This window comes from Ascaphus truei, chromosome 1 (genome assembly GCF_040206685.1).
Source record: "Ascaphus truei isolate aAscTru1 chromosome 1, aAscTru1.hap1, whole genome shotgun sequence".
In the NCBI taxonomy this organism is placed as follows: domain Eukaryota; kingdom Metazoa; phylum Chordata; class Amphibia; order Anura; family Ascaphidae; genus Ascaphus; species Ascaphus truei.
The window spans coordinates 189,222,789-189,244,765 of record NC_134483.1 but is presented as its reverse complement, the minus strand read 5'-3'; the positions used below and the strand labels follow the sequence as shown (position 1 = coordinate 189,244,765).

The following is a 21,977-nucleotide window of genomic DNA, read 5'->3' as shown; positions in this document are numbered from 1 at the left end:
AGATGCGGAGTGGGGGCTAGACTGAGCGGTCCCAAGGATAGGTTAAGATGCCTGGTGTGGTGTTCTCTAGTGGGAATAGCCTCCAGCTGCTGGGATGTGGAGCCAAGGCTGTAGGAGGAGTGTAGAAGAGGACGGGTGCGCGCGCGGCCTGTAACACTCCCACGCGCGCCCCTGCAGCGTGTGGGCAGAGGCAGCGTGCGCCACGGAGGAGCGGCGTGGCGTCCGACCGGAGCGGGTAAGGAGCTGACAGGGAGGGGGCCTGGGACAAGCGGCAGTACTGGGAGCCGGGGTGACGGGGACCCGCTTTAAGGCGCATGTCCCCCGATCCCTTACACAGAGAAACCATTCACAGACTTGTTTCAACCTTAACTGGCTCACAAGTGAATGTGCTCACAAGTGATCTTTTTATTTGCTACAGTATATGCAATACAGTGGAGGTTTCTTGTTGCCTTTTTCACCCACCATAACTTAAAATGTGATGGTAAACCCTACAGTCTTGAAAATGCAAAGCCAGCAGTACAACCAACTTCACACTGATGATACCCATTAAGGTTTCTCCAGTCAAGTTTCATTTTTGTCCAACGATAGTCATATCTTCTTGTGGTATTCCCGTCCCACTGCTATTTTAACTTCTTCACCCCTGTGCGGTTGTCTTTTTTTGATTTTGAACCTATTTGTTATTTTTCCTGTCTCTACGGCTTATATCGAACATACATATCTCCATACATCTTTGAGTTGTCTGAAGCTTCACATGTTTCACATCTATATATCTTCATGTGATCAAGGGCAAAATACACTGGTCCAAAACTTTCCTGTTCCGGTGGAGTGGAAGGTTCCCTTGAATGATGTCTTGTTTCATACAAATGTGCTCTATTCCATATTCATTCTACTTTTGATTTAATTCAAAAGATTACCTGACCCTTCCATTGTTACTTGACAGCCAAGGTAGACATAGTCTTCAACTTCTTCTAGTTCTATTCCATGTATTTCAATCTATGAAGTGTTTACACATTTGTTGAACATCACTGTGGTGTTGCTGAGATTCATTTGGAGGCACACTTTCTTACTTGCTTCACAATTGGGCACTGCTAAAGAGAGGGCAGGACTCAAAAATGGGTATGCAAGAGCATGTTTCAGAAGAGTAAGGGGATGTGACTTTGTAAATGGTTGCTATAGAAACACAAAAAACCCTTGTTATATGATAATACATTAAAAATGTTATTCGGAGCGTTTAAAAAAATGCTGCAAGTATTTTCTCATAGTGCAGAACTGATTAATTTAAATAAAAAAACACACGTAGGATATTGCTTTGTCTGCATATTTAAGTGATTAATCCATGATAATCCACCTACTGATTTTTTTCGTGTTTCTTGTTGAGTGTAAACTAAACCATAATTACTTTCAATTTCAAACTCAGTTTTTTCTTCTGTGTACTATTGCTGTTAAAGGATCTAGCAATTGCATAAGCCAATAGCTACATGCATTTTTCAGAACATTTAGTTTTGAAAGACGCAGTTGTAAGTAACTTAATTATTTAGGATTTGTCATGGTGACAGTGATACCATTACTAAATACATTAACCATATTAGTGCCTTACCTTTACTATCAAATTGATACTTACCTGTGATCCACATATAGCAGCATAATTTGTTTTAGACGTGACAGTATACATAACTGATGACAAGATAGGTACCTATTGCTGCAGGAAACCGACAGAAACACAATACTGAATGAATTTAGTTTTCACGCCCCGTCTCTTAAAAAAGGCCTCCCTTATGCCCAAATACTTGGAATTAGACGTATTGTAAGTGTAGCGCTGTTTCCTCCACCCTGTGGGGTGCTTTATCTATGGCTCACAGGAGGCCTGAACCTCTGCTGCTGGGAGCCCGGGGTGTACCTGATCCGTCTGGTGACAGCGCCTCCCCCTGTGAGGGATCCTGACAGCGCCGGATAATCCCTTCACAGGATCAATGCAATAAGATCACACACGTGTATTTAATAACAGTTTACTGAACAAAGGTACAAATAGATACACCATTAACCCACATACAATATAGGCTTCACATGGCTGTAGTCCTCCAACCATAGTGTCCACCCCGGATGTGATTTCCCCAAAGTATTGAGGGGGGGCTCCTGGGTATCCAACCTCCCTGGTGTCCACAAGAGCTAACCCACCCAATGTGTGAGACAGCGCTGCCCACCGTAACTGAAAGTGTTACAGTTGGTGCACGTTGTGAGGTGCCTGCCCAGGTGCTCCAGCACCTGGGTATGGCCAAAAAGCAAAAGGGATCCACTGATCCAACGACGTCGATGTCAGCAAAGCCTCCGCCTCTGCGTGGGGTGAACGATGGTAGGAGGGTCTCACCTTTGTTAGTCTATGATAGTGCATTGTGGTCCTGCCCCAGACCACAGTCCGCAAATCACTGTGCGGCATCTTCAAATGGCACTATGCACTAACTGTATACAGCTATGGGGAAATGTCCATAGCTAGGGGTTTCCCTGTGGCAGCCACAATCTGATTAGGTGAAAGGGGCCTATCTTGGACATAAAGGGTTAATCTGGCCTAGTCTGGATGTCACTGAGACCCAGACCCTACCTTCCCTTTCTCGGTCTTGGCTCCAACTGTCAGTCCCCCTAAATGTCACAACCCCAAATGTCATAATTCTAACTGCCATGCATCTCTCAGCCCTATTGGCTGCCTGGCAACATGTGGTCTGCAGCCCGTGTGGCTGCTGGAACTTGTAGTTCCCCTGCTGTGCTATACTCCTAATGGCTGCTGCTTGCACTTGCTACTGCGCATCCCCCCCCCCCCCGCACTCTCCCCAGCCTCCGCTACCTATGGAAAGGTAAGGGGACAAAGTAGGGACCAAGGGGACCCAGGCTATATAAGTGATAATACATAATTTATATTGATCTTAACGTCATGGGAGAATATTTCCTTGATAGAGACTGACCCACAAGAAATACACAAAACCATAGCAAGGGTATCCAGATTAAGACTTGAATCTTAATCTTTAAAACCTAATCCCATTACAATCAAACAAGAGCAATTCCCAATACAGAATGCATGCAACATCATCATTTATTATGATACTCAAGGTTGTTAATAATACATGGGATATTTTATCTACGAATCCCCAGCTGTCAGAGATCTTTAGGGCTGAACCACTCTTTTGTTATCGGCGGGGTCATAGTCTAAGTGACTACCTTGTGTAAGGGTGTGCTAAAACCAGGTGCGTGTGTATGGCAGGTTCTGCGACGGCCCGGTATACAGGGTGCCGCCATGTTGTTGCGCAATATTGCAAAGGACACTGACAAGGTCGTGAGGTCGCGCCTGCGTAAGGGGAGCGCGCGAACGACAGGCCAATAAGGAAAAGGCTCTGATAATGGACGGCAACTCCCGCGAGCTCTGGGACAATCACCTGATGCTAGGAGCCAATGAGAGGCCGGGGATTACGGAGACAGGAACAGGAAGCGTGGGGGGGGCAGAGACCACGCTAGGAGAGGAGAGGAGCTCGGGACCGAGCGAGAGGAGGTAGTGTGAGTGCAGGGGGTCCGTGACCCGCCTGCATAGGCCAACTATTACCCCCAGGCCCATAGGAGGTTTCCCCTGAGTCACAGTAGGCTGCTGTACTGTAGGGACACCTGATAGTGGAGAGAATTGTCACCTTAAGTTAGGGACAGCGCACAGAGTTGTGGACAGTCACAGTCATCTGGGATCAGACGGCTGGACATCGTGACGTCCGGAGGATCCGAGAGGAAGCAACGGACCCTTTGCGAAGAGGCACCGGTCACCGCCGTGACCGGAAGGTACAATTGTAAATCAAGTGCACAAACACCGGTCATCAGGCGCTGATCCCGCCTTAGGAATAACTCTAGTAGTGACACTAGCAAGTGGCTAGCGGACTGAGGCATTAGCTACCCTCTTACAAGGACAACACTCTATAGAGAGCGTGGCAGAGCCACTGTATACATGACAATTTCACTAGGAATGCGGCTGAGCCGCGTAGTACAAGGACTCCAACGTATAGTATAAGTTATGTGTGATGTTATGTAGAGAGTAAGACATGGTTACTTATGCACAGTAAACTTGGTTGCACGCATTGTTGGTATGTTTCTAGCCCAGGGCGATCTTATGTAACGGGGATCCTGGGTAAGTGGAGGTGCTGCGCTAGCGGAGGCTCATATCTCCTGGAGCCGCAGGTTAAGTACAGCACTAGTAGTCCCTTAGGAAGGTGTTCAGAAAAAGGGCTACATTTGGAGGCTCTGCTGAGATTCAGGCCTGGGGTGCCCCTATATTTTTTTTCTCAATTGTGCAACAAGTATTCCACCATGTCTGTGCCTTCGCCGCTTGAGGTGCGCAAGGGGGCCCAGCGGCATGAGATTCCTCTGACACGTGTTTTTAGCCTGGGGCATGTCCCCGCCGTTCTCTCACTCGGCACTGTGACAGACCGTGTCAGAAAACTCCCGCTTATGGACACTGCCCGAGTGCAAGACCACTACTACGATCGGGACCAGTTGTGGCGCAAAATATTATATGTCACTGAACAGGACATATGCCCCGAAGCTCTGCCCTTGGTACTATTATTACCTGAGGCCCCCGGCGTACGCTGTCCCATAGTGCAAGTGGACCCCAACAAACCACTGGCCGCTTCTACCCCCCAGAGGGGGTATCCCAGCTCATTAGGTGCCGTCACCAGCGGCTCCGACCGCACCCCTGAAAACCGTTTGCACTCTCGGTGGCCTGCTGCAATGGGCCTGGGCACTTCATTCACCCCGTCCGTCCTGAGGCCCGCCCTGAATAGACTCAGTATGCCCCGACTAGATGCCTACTCCCCCGCCGGGGGTAGCCTAATGGATAATGCCTCTATCCCGGTGCTCGCAGAGGCCATCCATCACTCCACACAGGCCCACCAATAACGGAAGTTAAAGGCGTTCTCAGGTGACAAACCCACGCCTCAGGGAGAAGTTGGATTTGAAGAGTGGCTGGATCACACGGAACAGGTACTGCCTGAATGGTCCTGCACTGACGCCGTCCGTCGACAGCGTATCGTGGAATGTCTCCGACCCCCAGCGTCCCATATGGTGCACTGCTATCGGGACGATCACCCGGACGCTGACGCGGCGGGACTCATTTACTGCCTTACCAAGACCTATGGAGCCCCTGTGGATGTCTATGCCCTAATGGCCAAGTTTCATGCTTTGGCCCAGAAAGAGGGAGAAATGGTGTCCGACTTTCTTAGACGTCTGCATCTGGATCTGTGGACCCTGGTGAGAAAGGGCGTGGTACCGAAGGTGGATGCCGACGAATTGCGCACTACCCAGCTATTGAGGGGGCTCCTGCCTCTGCATCCGGTGTCTGTACGTGTCAGCGGCTGCCTAGTACCCGGACAAGCCTTGGCATTCAATGATCTAATGGACCGAGTCCAAGCGCATGAGATTGTGCTGCTGGGGCGTGACTTAACCCCTGGGAAGAAGGCGTCGGGTGGAAACAAGGACACCAAAAAGTCAGAAGCTAAAGCCGAGGCTTCAGAGAGCGGGGGCCCAGAAAAAGAGGATTCGGAGGCGCCGACCGCTGCCCGGCACCGGCCGGTGTTGGGGCGAAACTTACCTCCCGCCGGAATGATACCTACCTCAGTCAAATCCAGTGTTACACTTGAGGGAAAATGGGACACCTTCGGGCGCGTTGCCCCTCCCAACGGAGAACGGCGTCTCGACCAGCTCAGTCTATGCCGTGCGCTCCCCAGGACGGTGGAGCTGTGGCCTAGCCCTCAACGAGTAATCGGATCGGACCCGCTGCCATCATTCGGGTAGTAATTGAAGGCATCTATGCTTCGGCATTGATGGATACGGGATCCCAGGTGACCATAGTGTATCGGCCCTTCTATGACCAACACTTACACAGGCTGCCGCATTATCCGCTGACTCCTTACGGTTGAGGGGGTTGAGCCACGAAGATTATCCCATAGATGGAGTGGTAAAAGTACATCTGGACATTCCCCAGCTGAACACCGGTAAGCACCACCCCATGGAAGTGGAAGCCTTAGTGTGTCCCGAGCCACAAGACCACCCCAGTGCCCCGATAATCATGGGGACCAACACCGACATTGTGCAGTCAGTGATCCGCATGTACCTACAAGAAGCGGGCGAAGCCCCGCTGCTGGCCCTCGCTATGTGTCCGGCCCTACAAGAGGCTTGCGGTAAAATCGCGACTGAAGAGGAGCATGGAATGCTATACAGTCAAGAGTGGGACTGACCCAGATCCCGCCCGGGGAAGGGAGAATAATGATCGCGGCCTGCCACTACCCGGATAGACGTCTGGAAGATCAGCTCTTCTCCTTGGAGAGCACGACACGGGATGATCAGCAGCTTGGCTATGAACTATTAGCTTCCGTAAGAGAGTGGCCGGGGAAGATTCCGGACAGAACCTGGGTGTATGTGCAGAATATCTCCCCGTACCCCATGTGTATTGATCGTCGGCAGCCACTGGGCAGAATATACCCGGTGGTACCCGAAAAGAAGGCTTTGGAAGGACGGCCGGCGGCCACCACTCATGCAGTGGCCCCCCTGTTGGCCTTTGACTTCGGAGACTCGCCGCTAACGGCAGACTGGAGAAAGAGACTGCACACCAAGCTAGGAGAACGACGAGGGGTGTTCTCCACGAGTGATATGGATGGGGTGCAGTCGCAGCGCCCACCATACCATTCGGATGAACGACACTGTCCCGTTCTGGGAGCGCTCCCGCCGTCTAACTCCCCGAGACGTGGAAGAGGTGCGGAGGTTAATAGCCGAAATGGAGAAAGCTGGTGTTGTTCAGGGATCACACAGTCCCTACGCTTCTCCCATCGTGGTGGTCCGTAAGAAGAATGGGGCGGTGCGTCTATGCGTAGATTACAGAACATGGAACAACCGCACGGTACCCGACCAGTACACCCTACCGCGCATTGAGGACCTTCTGAACGCCTTGACGGGGAGGTAAATGGTTCAGTGTACTAGACTTACGGTCAGGATACTATCAAGTACCAATGGGTCTGGAAGACCAGGAGAAGACGGCCTTCATCTGTCCACTAGGGTTCTACCAGTTCACGCACATGCCACAAGGGATCTGCGGGGCCCCTGCCACTTTTCAGAGGTTGATGGAACAAACCCTGGGAGACATGAACCCACAAGAATGCCTAGTGTACTTGGATGACATTATAGTGTTCGGGAAAACCCTGGAGGAGCACGAGGAGCGGTTGCTGAAGGTATTGGATCGACTTCAGAAGGAGGGGCTCAAGCTGTCCCTGGACAAATACAAAGAAAAATAAAATAACTGCGCCAACCGTGTTAAAATGGGTTCAAAGTTTCAGTCCCTCATAGAGTGTAGTCCTGCTGCCAGAGTTTCGTTCAGAGGTGATTCACCAACCTCTGTATTAGTCACTGAATGGAAAGGAAGGGGGGATCCTCCGGCGCTGTGCTTCACTCAGATTTCCAGGACACATGCAATATAAAACAGACAAAGGGACCGCAATCAGGAAGGGTTAGATCACAGTAGTATGCTGGGAGTGAGATATACAACAGGCACACTTACATTAAAACACCAGATTCCCCTTATGTGCAGTGTATGCTTCTTAGTATGACCTCAGGGAAAGGGAGAAAACTGAAAGAACATACTGTAGTATAACACTGTTTATTGAACAAAATTGATTAAAAAAGAGATTGCCAACTCACAAGCGACCATTAAAAAATGGCATAGAAAGGAGAAGTTTTCAGTCTCTGCCAGACTTCCTCCCAGGTGGTTAGGTGTCCACGTGGAGTCTGTCCCAATCGATAAGATGGTAGTGCAGCGATGTGAATGAGAATCGGGTGGTTTGCCCAGACTTGTGCACAGCCTGGTCTCTCTCCCGTCCGTCAGCCTCCTTGCTGTTACTTCCACCTCCCGCGCATGCGCATGCGCTCCGGTGGTAGTGTTAGTCAAATTGGGATTACACTTCACTCCTCTGTACGGTGGCTTGCGAGGACCAAAAGACCGTCAGACGCGTTCCGCTAAAAGCTTCCTCAGTGATGTAGATACATGGGGGTCAGCAGCACTTTATATATCCTCTAGTCTTTGCATTGTCCAATCTGACACTGTTTCTTGCTCTCTCTATTTGCATATGTAATTGCACTGTTTAGATCCATCTCTTACATGAATATAATACATCTGTTATCCAGTGATATCTTTAGGTGGTACAGTTCATGCTGCCCCGTCTGTGGGTCCGTGGGTAAAAGGGAAGCAACGCCGAGCTCGAGACAATCTATCCCACGCGCTGGGATCAAGTGATGCCTCCGGTCGCCTGACAAAGCAGATTAGTCTCTAGCACGTGGGATAGATTGTCTCGAGCTCGGCGTTGCTTCCCTTTTACCCACGGACCCACAGACGGGGCAGCATGAACTGTACCACCTAAAGATATCACTGGATAACAGATGTATTATATTCATGTAAGAGATGGATCTAAACAGTGCAATTACATATGCAAATAGAGAGAGCAAGAAACAGTGTCAGATTGGACAATGCAAAGACTAGAGGATATATAAAGTGCTGCTGACCCCCATGTATCTACGTCACTGAGGAAGCTTTTAGCGAAACGCGTCTGACGGTCTTTTGGTCCTCGCAAGCCACCGTATAGAGGTGTGAAGTGTAATCCCAATTTGACTAACACTACCACCGGAGCGCATGCGCATGTGCGGGAGGTGGAAGTAACAGCAAGGAGGCTGACGGATGGGAGAGAGACCAGGCTGTGCACAAGTCTGGGCAAACCACCCGATTCTCATTCACATTGCTGCACTACCATCTTATCGATTGGGACAGACTCCACGCGGACACCTAACCACCTGGGAGGAAGTCTGGCAGAGACTGAAAACTTCTCCTTTCTATGCCATTTTTTAATGGTCGCTTGTGAGTTGGCAATCTCTTTTTAATCAATTTTGTTCAATAAACAGTGTTATACTATGTTCTTTCTGTTTTCTCCCTTTCCCTGAGGTCATACTAAGAAGCATACACTGCACATAAGGGGAATCTGGTGTTTTAATGTAAGTGTGCCTGTTGTATATCTCACTCCCAGCATAATACTGTGATCTAACCCTTCCTGATTGCGGTCCCTTTGTCTGTTTTATATTGCATATGTCCTGGAAATCTGAGTGAAGCACAGCGCCGGAGGATCCCCCCCCCTTTCCAGTCCCTGGACAAATGCAAATTTTGTCGCACGTCCGTGACATACGTGGGCCACATCGTCTCAGTAGAAGGGATTTCCACCGACCCAGGGAAGATAGAGGCCGTAGTGAATTGGCCCCGGCCCAGTAACGTCCAGGAACTGCGATCCTTTCTGGGGTTTTGTGGCTATTACCGACGTTTCGTGGAGGGCTACTCAAGAAAAGCCAAACTCCTGAATAACCTGTTAAAGATCTATCCTGAGGATGCCGGTCGGAAAAATGTCACCGAGCAAACTCCCTTCGGAGAGAGGTGGACCCCGGCTTGTGAACAAGCGTTCCTAAAACTGAAAGCCAGTCTAACACAGGTCCCGGTACTGGCCTATGCCGACCCTGATCGCGAGTATGTGCTACACGTGGATGCCAGTTTTAGCAGACTAGGAGCAGTGTTGCACCAGAAACACGACACCGGGCTCCGCCCCGTGGCATACGCGAGTCGAAGCTTGACCCCCAGCGAACAGAACTACCCTGTCCACAAGCTGGAATTCCTAGCCCTCAAATGGGCAGTAGTGGACAAGTTACATGATTATCTGTATGGAGTACAGTTTGAAGTGCGGACAGACAATAATCCCATGACATACATTAATACGTCCGCCAAACTAGATGCGACGGTCACCGGTGGTTGGCGGCACTGGCCAACTACCGTTTCAACCTCAAGTATAAACCAGGGCCCACAAACGTGGGGGCCGATGCTTTGTCACGAAGACCGGGGCTTCCACCTGTCCTGGATGAGGAGGTGTGGGAAGAGATTCCGGGGCCTGGTATATGTGCTCTATGCTCTTCAGCCACAGTAGTCGACAATCAGATCGCCTTTTCGGAACTAAGAGTAGCCGACTCATTGGGGTGCCAACCCCGGGCTGTCCCTTGGGCTTACCGAAGCGGGGACGGAATGAATATTACCGAAGACAAGATTATCCCCTGGAACAAGCTAGTGCAGTATCAAATTCAAGACCCAGTGGTAGAATTAGCCCGACAAGCTTTGCAGCAAGGAAACCCTTCTATTCTTAAGCAAGCCCCCAGAGAATTGGTGAAACTCTTGTTGAACGAGTTCGGAAAATTCGAACTGGACAATTGCCTCCTGTATCGGGTCATACCCTACCATAATCATCCCTCCCGACCGACGACAGCTATTCCTGCCCAAGATTCTGCGGAATATGGTCCTTCGGGCCTTACACGATGATCATGCCATCTAGGTGTCGACAAAACATTCGGGTTAATTCGGGACCGGTTCTACTGACCAAAGATGAGAGACTCCGTGGAGGTTCATTGCCGACAGTGTACCCGCTGCATACAGAGGAAGACCTTACCCACTCGAGCTGCCCCCATGGCGCATTTGAAAAGCTCTGGCCCCATGGATTTGGTGTGTATGGACTTCTTATGCATCGAGCAAGACTCCAGGGGCATCAGTAATGTACTAGTGATCACGGACCATTACACCAGATACGCCCAAACATTCCCCACCAAAGATCAGCGAGCAGTGACTGTGGCTAGAGTATTATGGGAAAAATACTTCATGCACTATGGGTTACCGAATCGACTACACTCGGATCAAGGCAGAGACTTCGAGAGCACTCTCATTAGGGAACTGTTGAAGTTGTTAAATATAGCCAAGTCACGGACGACTCCGTACCACCCTGAGGGGGATGCTATTCCTGAACGGTTCAACCGCACGCTACTTGACATGATGGGGACACTAACTGGCTCTCAGAAGACGGAGTGGAGCAAGCATGTGGAGACACTGGTGCACGCATATAACTGTACTCGCCACGAGTCTACCGGGTACACCCCCTACTTTTTGATGTTTGGAAGGGAAGCGAGACTACCTGTGGATGTGCGACTGCGGATATCTACCGATGGGGTATCCAACAGAACGCATTTCCGATATGTACAGAGACTGCAAGACAGTCTACAGCAGGCGTATAAATTAGCGGAAAAGACGGCGGCGCAATTAAATGCGGGCAACAAGAGGCGCTATGACCACAAAGTGAGACATAAAGAGATTCGCCCGGGGGATGCTGTTCTTCTACGCAATTTAGGCGTGCCGGGGAAACACAAGTTGGCTGATAGGTGGAGAGATGGGGTGTATGAAGTAGAATCACAGATGCCTGGCCTTCCGGTGTACCGCATCAAGGATTCAGAAGGCCGAGTAAAAGTATGGCATAGGAATCATCTGCTCCCCATACCTCAAGTAGGGGACAACGAATTGGAAGTGCCCACTGTTTCAATAGATGGAGAAGATGGAAATACAGAGGATGGCCTAGAGACTGTAATAAATGCCACCTCTGAGAATCCGATGGAGGGAACCTCTCAAAGGGGCCTTCCGACCACGGGGGCATCTCCCGAAGGAGCTACAGGTAAAGAGCCCCTTGGTCCAACGACAGATACACTGACTCCAGTGAGCCAGCCGTTAAATCCACAGAGCCCGCGCTTTGTGCCACAAAGAGACTTTGTAGATCTATTGAACCCCTCAAGGGCAGAATTGGGAATGCCCACTGAAACTTGCTCTTCTCCAGAGGAGGTAGCTGAAGAGCTACCTCGCCGAAGCCAAAGAACTGGTCAACCTCCAATGAGGATGGCGTACGACCAATTCGGGGCACCCCATTATGAGGCTCAGCAGTGGGCTCGCCGCAGAGTACAGTCGGTAGTAGTAATGTTCACTGAAATGTGCAATTTAATCTAGAGCATCAGTAATGTACTGTGTGTGTTGATCTGTGTATAAAGTTATGTAGATGTAGCCCAAGCGGGGAAGTTGGGTTCTACGGGGGGGAGAGTGTAAGGGTGAGCTAAAACCAGGTGCGTGTGTATGGCAGGTTCCGCGATGGCCCGGTATACAGGGTGCCGCCATGTTGTTGCGCAATATTGCAAAGGACACTGACAAGGTCGTGAGGTCGCGCCTGCGTAAGGGGAGCGCGCGAACGACAGGCCAATAAGGAAAAGGCTCTGATAATGGACGGCAACTCCCGCGAGCTCTGGGACAATCACCTAATGCTAGGAGCCAATGAGAGGGCGGGGATTACGGAGACAGGAACAGGAAGCATGGGGGGGCAGAGACCACGCTAGGAGAGGAGAGGAGCTCGGGACCGAGCGAGAGGAGGTAGTGTGAGTGCAGGGGGTCCGTGACCCGCCTGCATAGGCCAACTATTACCTCCAGGCCCATAGGAGGTTTCCCCTGAGTCACAGTAGGCTGCTGTACTGTAGGGACGCCCGATAGTGGAGAGAATTGTCACCTTAAGTTAGGGACAGCGCACGGAGTTGTGGACAGTCACAGTCATCTGGGATCAGACGGCTGGACATCGCAACGTCCGGAGGATCCGAGAGGAAGCAACGGACCCTTTGCGAAGAGGCACCGGTCACCGCCGTGACCGGAAGGTACAATTGTAAATCAAGTGCACCAACACCGGTCAACAGGCGCTGATCCCGCCTTAGGAATAACTCTAGTAGTGACACTAGCAAGTGGCTAGCGGACTGAGTATATTAGCTAACCTCTTACAAGGACAACACTCTATAGAGAGCGTGGCAGAGCCACTGTATACAGGACAATTTCACTAGGAATGCGGCTGAGCCGCGTAGTACAAGGACTCCAACGTATAGTATAAGTTATGTGTGATGTTATGTAGAGAGTAAGACATGGTTACTTATGCACAGTAAACTTGGTTGCACGCATTGTTGGTATGTTTCTTGCCCAGGGCGATCTTACGTAACGGGGATCCTGGGTAAGTGGAGGCGCTGCGCTAGAACCCTTACCCCAGGCTCCCAGCTAGCGGAGGCTCATATCTCCTGGAGCCGCAGGTTAAGTACAGCACTAGTCAGAAGGGGGTAATCAGGCGGTGCACAGCCGGTGCACAGCTGCCGTTAGAATATGAATCAGGAAGTCCACACGCTTAAATTCTAAAAAGCTATATTTAATGAGTGCATAACACAAAAAGGTGAACTGCTACAAGAAACTTCTTGACGCGTTTCGTCCCGCTGGGGACTTTGTCAAAGGAGACCTTGTGCACTACAACACCAGTGTATTTTCTATCTCCAAAACGTGGTTGCTTCAAATGTGCGGGGTGCACCAGCTACAGACAGTACATGGTAACAGGAAACAATGTCAAAGATCCACAGAAAGGAACAATTATTCAAATTAAAAAACTTGTTACGTGCCTGAGCCAATATGTCATAATTACTATAATTTGTCCTTGTGGACACTTATGTTGGAAAGACTGAACGCATGTTTAGAGAACGTATGACACAACATTGATATGCAATAAGAGAATTTATAAAAGTCCATCATAGCGTACAACCTGCCGCCCAACATTTCTTTAAAGCTGGAAAACATTTACCCTCACCCAGACATATGATTATAGATCAGTGAAGGTCAGTTATTTTCCTTCCTAAATATTGGAGCCCTAAGGTGTTAAATGAGAGCTTATATCTAGCATGCTTTCTAAGAGACAGTTGTTCATCTACATACCATAGATTTACTTCTCCAACCTTGCAGGTGTTGATAACCTAACACAGTTTTGATATGGATAATTGATGTTAGCATTGATCAAGGCATCTTAGGGAATGGAGAATGGAGGGGGGAGATGGGAGGAGAGAGGGGGAGAGACAATTTTAGCAAAGTCCCACTGATGTATGTCACCTCAAAACACCACCCTCCAAATAACATGGAAAGACACCAGAGCTCAAAAGTAGTAAACAATATGCCTTTCTGTGTATTGTATCTATAACAATTACATTGGCTTCCGATGGGGTGTATCTCGGATCACCCTATTTGAGATAACACTCTGAGACACTTATTGGAACTGTACTTACCTCACTGATGGTTATCCAATACTGTGTACCTCTAATTCGCCTTTCTCTGGGGATTTTTTTTATTTTTTTATTATTCACTGTACATATATTCACTTGCATCGCTGCTATTTATTATTAAAAATGTATTATTTTTCATACTATGTAATTGATGACCTCTATACTCTTCAAACCTCATCAGTTCTTTCCTTGGAAATATTGCTATATAAGTAGTTATTTATCTGCTTTACTTTGCTACAATAGATAGCACAGATTAAGATTCCATGACTATTTAAGTCTCAATATATTTGTACATGTAGAGTACAGTTTAAGGTGTCTTGGTCTTTTAATATCCTTTGGAATCTAGTCGAGTATCATCTTTGTCCAACAATTTGCAATTTCATCTTGGGATATGTCCAGTTCACTGCCATTTTAATTTTTCAACCTTGTAATGATGTTACAGACTTTTGTTTGTTTTCAAATCCATTCATTCTTTTTTCTTCAGGGAATATCCGGCATACAGTATATTTCTCCATACTACTTTGAGTTGTTTGAAACTGAATTATCTTCATCTTTAGGGTTGAAGTTGCACATCCGTGTGCAAGCACCAGCAGTATACACTGACCAAACAATTTCCCCTTGAGGCAAAGGGTAAAAATCTTTGGAAAGTTTGTCTTGTTTCTTCCAAATGCGCTCAATCCCATTTTCATTCTCCTATTGATTTCATTCGAAAGGATTCCATTAATTTATACTAGCTGGCAAAGGTAGACATCGTTTTTAACTTCTAGTTATATTCCATTTATTTTGATCTTTGTAAAGTTGACACATCTGATGAACATCACTTTGGTCCTGCTCCTTACATATTTTTTTTACGAGTTCTCTGATTTGTTTCTGAAGGTCTTTTTCACTTGTGGCAAAAGTAATGCTTCCTGCAAATCGTAAGTGACTCAAATTTTCACTGTTGAGTCAAAATCATTTTTTTCCCAATTCAATGTCTTTACTCTTGAAGAATTCTTCAAGTGTTTATGTGAAAAGCTTGTTATGGCTTTTTTTTTTTACATTGGTTTTTGCATATTGCTGTAGCCTACAGATATAGATGGGGTAGGTAAGGTGTGTTGGGGTCAGGTCTTCCACCAGGTTTTCAGGGGCCTGATCCAGAGCACAGTTGTTAAAGGAGGAGGGGGGAGTTGTTTATCAGGGAAAGAGTGGAAGGAAGTGGGTTGCTGAGTGGAGGCAGTAGCAATACTTCCCTGATGGTAGCCCTGGTTAGGGGGGAGTGGTAGTAGTGGATGACGTGAGCAGGTGTTTGGTAGATATCTCAGGGTTTGAAGTTAGGCCCCCACGAGGGAGGTGGGAAGAGTTAACCATTTGCAATGCCTTACTAGGCACTATGGCATGCAATAGTTAGATAGTTAAATATTAAGAATCCTAACCCTTTAGTTACCATATATGCATTAAGGATCAATATGGTTGCTAAAGGATTATTAATATTGAGCTTATGTATGTGTATTAATTGTTTGTTCAATTAGTCCATGTTTTCTAATTAACTATCCAAATTGGGTGGTTGGTCCCCCAAGACCAGCCAAAAAAAATTGCACACCAGAGGGCTGTGATTGCGATATCACCGCTCCTCAGATAGATTAAGGAGAATGAGGGACTTCTTCAAAAATGACTAATTTTCATGTTAAATGTTTACTTGGAGCTACTTCAGATGCCTCTTCACTCTTTGTTTATGAGGGTGAAGAGGGTTTTGGCTCTTTTTCACATTTTGCCGAAGCTGCCTCACCAGAGCATATTGAATAGTCCTAAATCCTAAGTAGAGATGGGTGAAACTGTCAAAATCCACTATGCAGAATTTCCAGAGCTTTCAATTTAAAATTTGTTCTGCGGTGTAAAATCCATCTACGGGGTGGTCCAGTTTCAATGCGTGCAAATTAATCCAAAATCGCCATTGGATACAATCCACACGGACAATCCAATCCACGGATGTGGCAATCCGCTGGAGGATTCTAAGAGTTCAAACCGCAAATTCCACTATCCATTGCAGGATTTTTAAAAACCCTCCAACGGATTGCGTAACCTACAGATTTAGAATGTCAGTGATAATTTTTTTTCTCCAAAAAGACGAATCGCCCTCTTTGAGACTGATACACGGAAATCCGCGGACCAAAGGAAACGCCCGACGAACGGTCGATCCAAATATGCAAAAAAATGTGCTCATCTGTAGTTTACATGTTCTAAATCCAGTATGCTGTTTTGACTGATTATTTTGTTTATGGGTAAAAATTCTCTTTATCATATTAAGTAGAGAAAGAAAGATACCAGTCAACATTTTTGGTAGAGAAAATGTAAAATATGCAAATTACCAAAAGAACATAAAAATAGCGCTGCTACTATATTTCCTTTTAACTTTCTCTTTTATGTTTTAAAATTAAGCTTCAAAGTTGTGATTTTTACATTAGCAAAAACCTGATATTGTGGTTGTATTGAAGTCTACAAGTTGCTTACTGTATATTATATGTCTAACAAATATTGATGTGAAAGTCTCTGTTTTCAACATAGTCCATGGAAAGGAGTCTTACTAACTTTGAATCACATGTATCGGAGTCTATTAGAACAGATTACTTTCTACTGTCCGGTTCTTATAGGAGTTTTTCTTAACTAAAAAAAAACCCTAAGCAACCATATGTCTTTGAAGTTGTTAAAAAGGACAAAAGACAATTCCCACATCTTCGTTGAAGACTAGTGAGTTTTGTATTTGATTTCAACATTGAAAGCCTTGTTTATTGAACAAAGATCTTTCAAATCCTCTATCCATGAGCAAGAATAATATATTGTATCTTTGTTGAAAACTGGTCATTTCAACATTCATCTCCCTGTAATTAGGCTGTGAAGTGGATGATTCCAGATATATTTCCTTATGTATATGTAATTATATAAATGATATTCATAAGATTCACACCTATTGCACTTGTCTAAGAACATATAAGTGCAATTGAAAGGCATGAGACAGGAAATGAGCTGTGTTAATGCAAAGGTTTGTTTTTAATGGTTAGATATTGTTGGGGAGAATTCTGCGATCTGTTTGTTTATTAACATACAGTAATTGATGCAATATTTTTATATGTAATGAAACAGTTTGTATGCCAGGTTTATTGATTTGATATTTTTACATTTCTGCTGCCTCTAATTGCTTGATTCAATACTATATATAAATATTGCAAACATTTTAATTACCCCATCATGCTACTTCTTTTGTTTTCTGCTGAAAACCTGTGTGTAAACTGGAAACAGCCCAAAATATTAATCAATTTCTTTTAGGGAATATTGGGATTGTCACGGAAGACCAGACTATTACACCAAGATTACACTGAGTTTATTTGGGCCATAGCCAACAGGAGGAACACAATGCACATTACAATCTTAAACTCACCAAGACAGTGGCTTATGGTGGGGAAGGGATCTTAGCTTGCTAGGTGCTGAGCGCTGCCGTATCTAGTTTACCTAGGTTGACTTCCATAATCCGTCAAAATCAGAGTACCTCAGTACAATGGGATGCTAGCCACTCGCTTACAAATTCAAAACTCATATACAAAGACTACATTTATACGTCAGAATATTCAGAACAATATTTAAGAACCAGTGGAGCTCGGATAGGCATCGGCTTAAATACTTTCCCAGCCTCCATCTGAAACCATGGAAGAGTTGGTGCCAGCCTATCAGCAAAGAGATTGTCTTTGCTGGCCAATCAGAGAGCTCGGGCTTGGACTCAATTGGGCACGGATCAATCAGGGCCGTGGGAAGTGACAGTGCTTTTGGAATAGCCCACAAGGGGGGGGCTTAAGGACAATGGGAAATTAAAACTGACCAATGGGAATAGAGCCAGCGGGATTAGGACCTAGGCCTAGTTCCTAGTTTCAGCCTGACATCTCACGCACAGATAGATGCCTCATATTTGGGGATGAATAAGGTCTCTGATTTAGGAATACGTTCTCCCGACCTGTGACAAGGCAGAACCCCTGTCTAAAATGGCTTCAAAAGAGCCTGTATTGGTCTGTGGAATCCAGCTGGGAGCTGGTTAATTGCAGCTACAAACAATTAAACAGCCTCCACCTCGCTCATCAGACCGTAGAAAAGCTTTGTGCTTGAACTGCAAGATCTCTTAAGCACAGAGGGACTGTGTTGCCAGCAAGAGACTCACAGAAACATTTGTCTTGAGCATAGAAGGACTGTGCAGTCTGCAAGACAGCGAACATGTTGAGTTGAGAACGTACGGAAAGAGTAACTGACAGACTGGGAGAAGCATTGTGAGAACTGTGCTGAAAGCTGACTGTTGTTTCCGGGCAGCCGCATATGGAGTCAACACACGCAAGAGAGCCTGCCACCACCTACACTCTGGTCTAGCATCGGAGAGGAGAGAGATTGCCTCTTCTATAAAACTGTTATGTGTCCTGAATGACAGTACGCTTTTTTTATTACTAAAAGTATTATATGCTGCGCAATCAGTCCCTTTTCTCCTTCCTTTGTAAGATTTACATTGTTAATCTGCCATTATCCTTGCCACATATTTTATGGGCTTTGATATACTCACTGCCAGGTGAGTATATCTATTTTTATATTCATTAAACCTCCAGCAGTGCTAAACTACGATACTGTTTTATGTTAGTCTTGTTTATTTTTTCATGTACTGATTTCTACTGCTCCCTCATCTTTGTGCACCAGCCTGCAAGACACCCTGAAACCAAACCCTCTACATCCAGGGTGCAGTGGTCCCTGGATTTCGCCAAGGGGTGGCACCCAACGGACACAACCCACAGACTGACATAAAGAGCCCCCTGCTTACATGTACCTCTCTGTACTTTGGTGTCATAGCAAGAGGCTTATTCCCCTAGCCCTGCAGATATGGACTGGGAAAGTGAGTTAATCCTTAGAAAGGGATAGAATGTTTGTTTATTTGTGTGCTTCCTTAAACTGTATGGCTTAAAGCTACAGGCTGAATAAAAGCCATGGTTTATTTTCCCAGAATATGTTTCTCTGGTTGTACCTCTGCACATGTCTCTTACAACGCCCTTCACCACTACCCCAGTTTTCCCAAGCACTTCACCTAACCCAAATTAGATTCTGGCCCAAGCCTCCACTGTGTGTTGGCTGGACTGAGTAGATTTCCCACTTTGGTGGAGCTCCCTCCACCAAAGAACTCTGGCTCGAGCTCCCTCCTCTCTCTCATGACCATATGATTCCAACTGTGGCATGTGAGGGAGGGGGGACAGGGAGGGGAGGGCAGAGGAGTGGCTACCATGTTAAGGCATACATGCATGACACAACTTATCTCTCTTCTCTCCTCTCTCCTCTCTCTGACCCTCTATGTTACTGGGCAGAAGAAAATTGTTGCCTGAGTTGGCATGTATGGCACCAATCAGTGTGCTAAATGAACAAGAGTTCCAAAACTGCTAAGTCTATTATAACTGATTGTAGAACAAATCTATCTGTTAGAAGTGTTTAAAATCTTATGTTTATTACAATTAAGGAATATCTTACTTCCTAAAACTTAAATGCCGGTCGCTATATCACAATCTTCTGAAGAGGAAAAAGATTCATGTTGAATTGTTGTTTTTTTTTTACTAAATTGGTTCCAAATGATAATTTACTTAGTGGGTAGGTGTGTTTTGAACTGACTGAATTGCTGCCACTAGTGCCATCCTACCCAAGGCATATCAGCCCCACCATCGACACCTACTAGAGGACACCACTACAATCTTTATAATCATCAGTGCCAACTGTCAACTTGGTTTGGGCATTGTTTCACAGTCTAGTTCTTTGCCCATTTTTTTTTTTGACATTTTGTAGTGGCCAAAACAAGCCAGTAATCCTTTAGCATTTCCATTTTCTCAACATTCTGGAGGAAGTTCTAGTGACAAAATGTTGCACCTCAAACTATTTTTGCAACTTTCTGAGCAATGTAAACTTTCATGAAAATGTTTGCAAAAGTGCAAAATGTAAGAAAAAAACCATAAACAAATTTGTGAAGAAAATGTGAAGACATTTCCACAATTCTACTGCAGTGATAGTAAGAAATGCCCCAATGAAGGGCAAACAAATGCATTTGCTTTATCTGTCTTTCAAGGAGCAATCTCGGAAAATCAGTAATGCAAAGCTGATAAACTCTTATCCCTTGTACTTTAGCTGTATACTTGCTCTTCTCCATTATGGAACATCTTTATTGTTCGCCTGGATATCACACCGAGCCAGTAAGAAGCTCATCTCGAGTAGCTAATTGTTAGTAATATAACAACTGATTGTACTTTACAAAACTTCTCCATTTCAAATTTAGAGACATGAGGTAAGCCACCATAGTTTTGGGATTGTGAAAACACATTTTTGCTATTGGTTTGTGTGACATGACATCCCCTATGGTAATAAAGCAGAAAGGCAATGTAAACATTCATAAATTACAGCAAAAGAAACAATGCTATAAAAGGTCTGTCATTTTGCTGTAAATACATTGTGGCAAGTTAGCAAACTTGCATAATGCTACATTATACAGTTTGAAATATTAAAAGGCAAAGGAATACAGGAAAATGTGCAAACTAATGACCAGTATGACCAAGATGACCAATATGACTAATATGACCAATATGACACAAATGAATGAAACTGGTTCTTTTTTCAAAAAGCTGACCGAAATACAAGCCACTTATTTACACAGTGCTGAACAGATACCCAAACCGTGCTGTGCTGCCTAATATTTATGCTTCCTATTTCATTCTCATTCCTGTTGTCCAGTTAAATCATATTAATATTGCCCATAAACGTGTTTTATTTTAATGGGAAGGTAAAAAAAAAGACAAAGCAAAATAAATACGTATGTCTTATGAATGAGAGAGTTGTTCAGCCAAGGTTGGCTCATAACTTGCTGCATATCCAAGCAACTGTCATTCTAACCATGACTAATTGGGCTGTACATAGCAAGTGATAAAGGGGATTGTTATTTAGTAACAGTGTCAGAGAAACATCAGTAAACTATTTTAACATTGCCCTCAGACACTTTTTTTTTAACTTCTGCAATAACAGTTGAAAGTGAAACTAAATTGTGTTTTGCAAATTTTAACTTAACTGTTTATGCAAAGAAGCATCTGGTGACATGAATTGCCAATGATCACAGATAACCCGATCCTTTCAAATGCAATACGGCACTACATAAGCCAAGACATTTAGTGCTGACAAAATGCAGAGCACCCTAAAAACAGAATATCATAGCAACGCAGACTGTTATCGCCCAGCTAACAGACATATATCTGCAGTGGTAATGATGGGTCCAACAAAGTGAGAGCAAAATAGTTAGCCTTTCCACATACTGTAAGCTATTGCTAATAACTGAAGTTAAATGCATAAAACTCACTTACAATGTATGATATAGCACAAGTGTTCGTAGAATCAAAGCTCCTCCAGGCAGTGCACACCGTGGATAGTCTTTCTTGTTGTTTACAGCAGCAGATGCAGTAGCTAGAGCATAGCTCACAGTCAGCCAGGTCAAACCTCCCAGCGTGACTTGCTTTTTAGATGTACTAATATGCTATATTTGTAAGCTGATAACATGATCTGTAGAAGCCTAAGTGCCAGGGCCTTGTGTATGATAATAAAATATCTATAGCATATGAATCAACATGAGCTAAGGGGTTGCAGCCTTACTGGGACAGCATCTATCTCACATTGGCGAAAATCTGATAAAGTAAATTGTGTTGAAATAAATAACCTTGTACCAGTACAGGGCTGTATATTTCAACAGGACAAAAATAAAAAATAAATGTTTCTGTAAAAGAGGATCCAAATTGTCGCATACATAATTATTATTTTTAGGAAGTATCGTTAATCCCTTAATTTACCATTTCAGAGAATACCAAAGGTGCATTTGCATTCACTCTGTTAAAGATTAGTGACCATTATTCCAGATTGAGATAGGATATTCTGCTGAT

At 45.6% G+C, this 21,977-nt stretch overlaps 1 protein-coding gene across 9 annotated transcripts in view; it reads right to left on the bottom strand.

Annotated features, from left to right (window-relative positions):
- LRRC2 (leucine rich repeat containing 2) overlaps positions 1-21,547 on the bottom strand; it is a 435,439-nt gene extending 413,892 nt beyond the window's left edge. For 2 of the 9 annotated variants that reach the window (XM_075599478.1, XM_075599551.1), the window contains exons 1-2: positions 21,408-21,547; positions 14,029-14,074 (exon numbers count right to left, since the gene is read on the bottom strand). The gene's annotated coding sequence lies outside the window, so the exon portion shown is untranslated. Of the gene's footprint in view, positions 1-914; positions 1,089-1,621; positions 1,700-14,028; positions 14,075-21,403 lie in introns of all 9 variants that reach the window. The other 7 variants (XM_075599497.1, XM_075599506.1, XM_075599516.1 and 4 more) reach the window with 7 other exon arrangements.
- Positions 21,548-21,977: the final 430 nt, after the last annotated feature.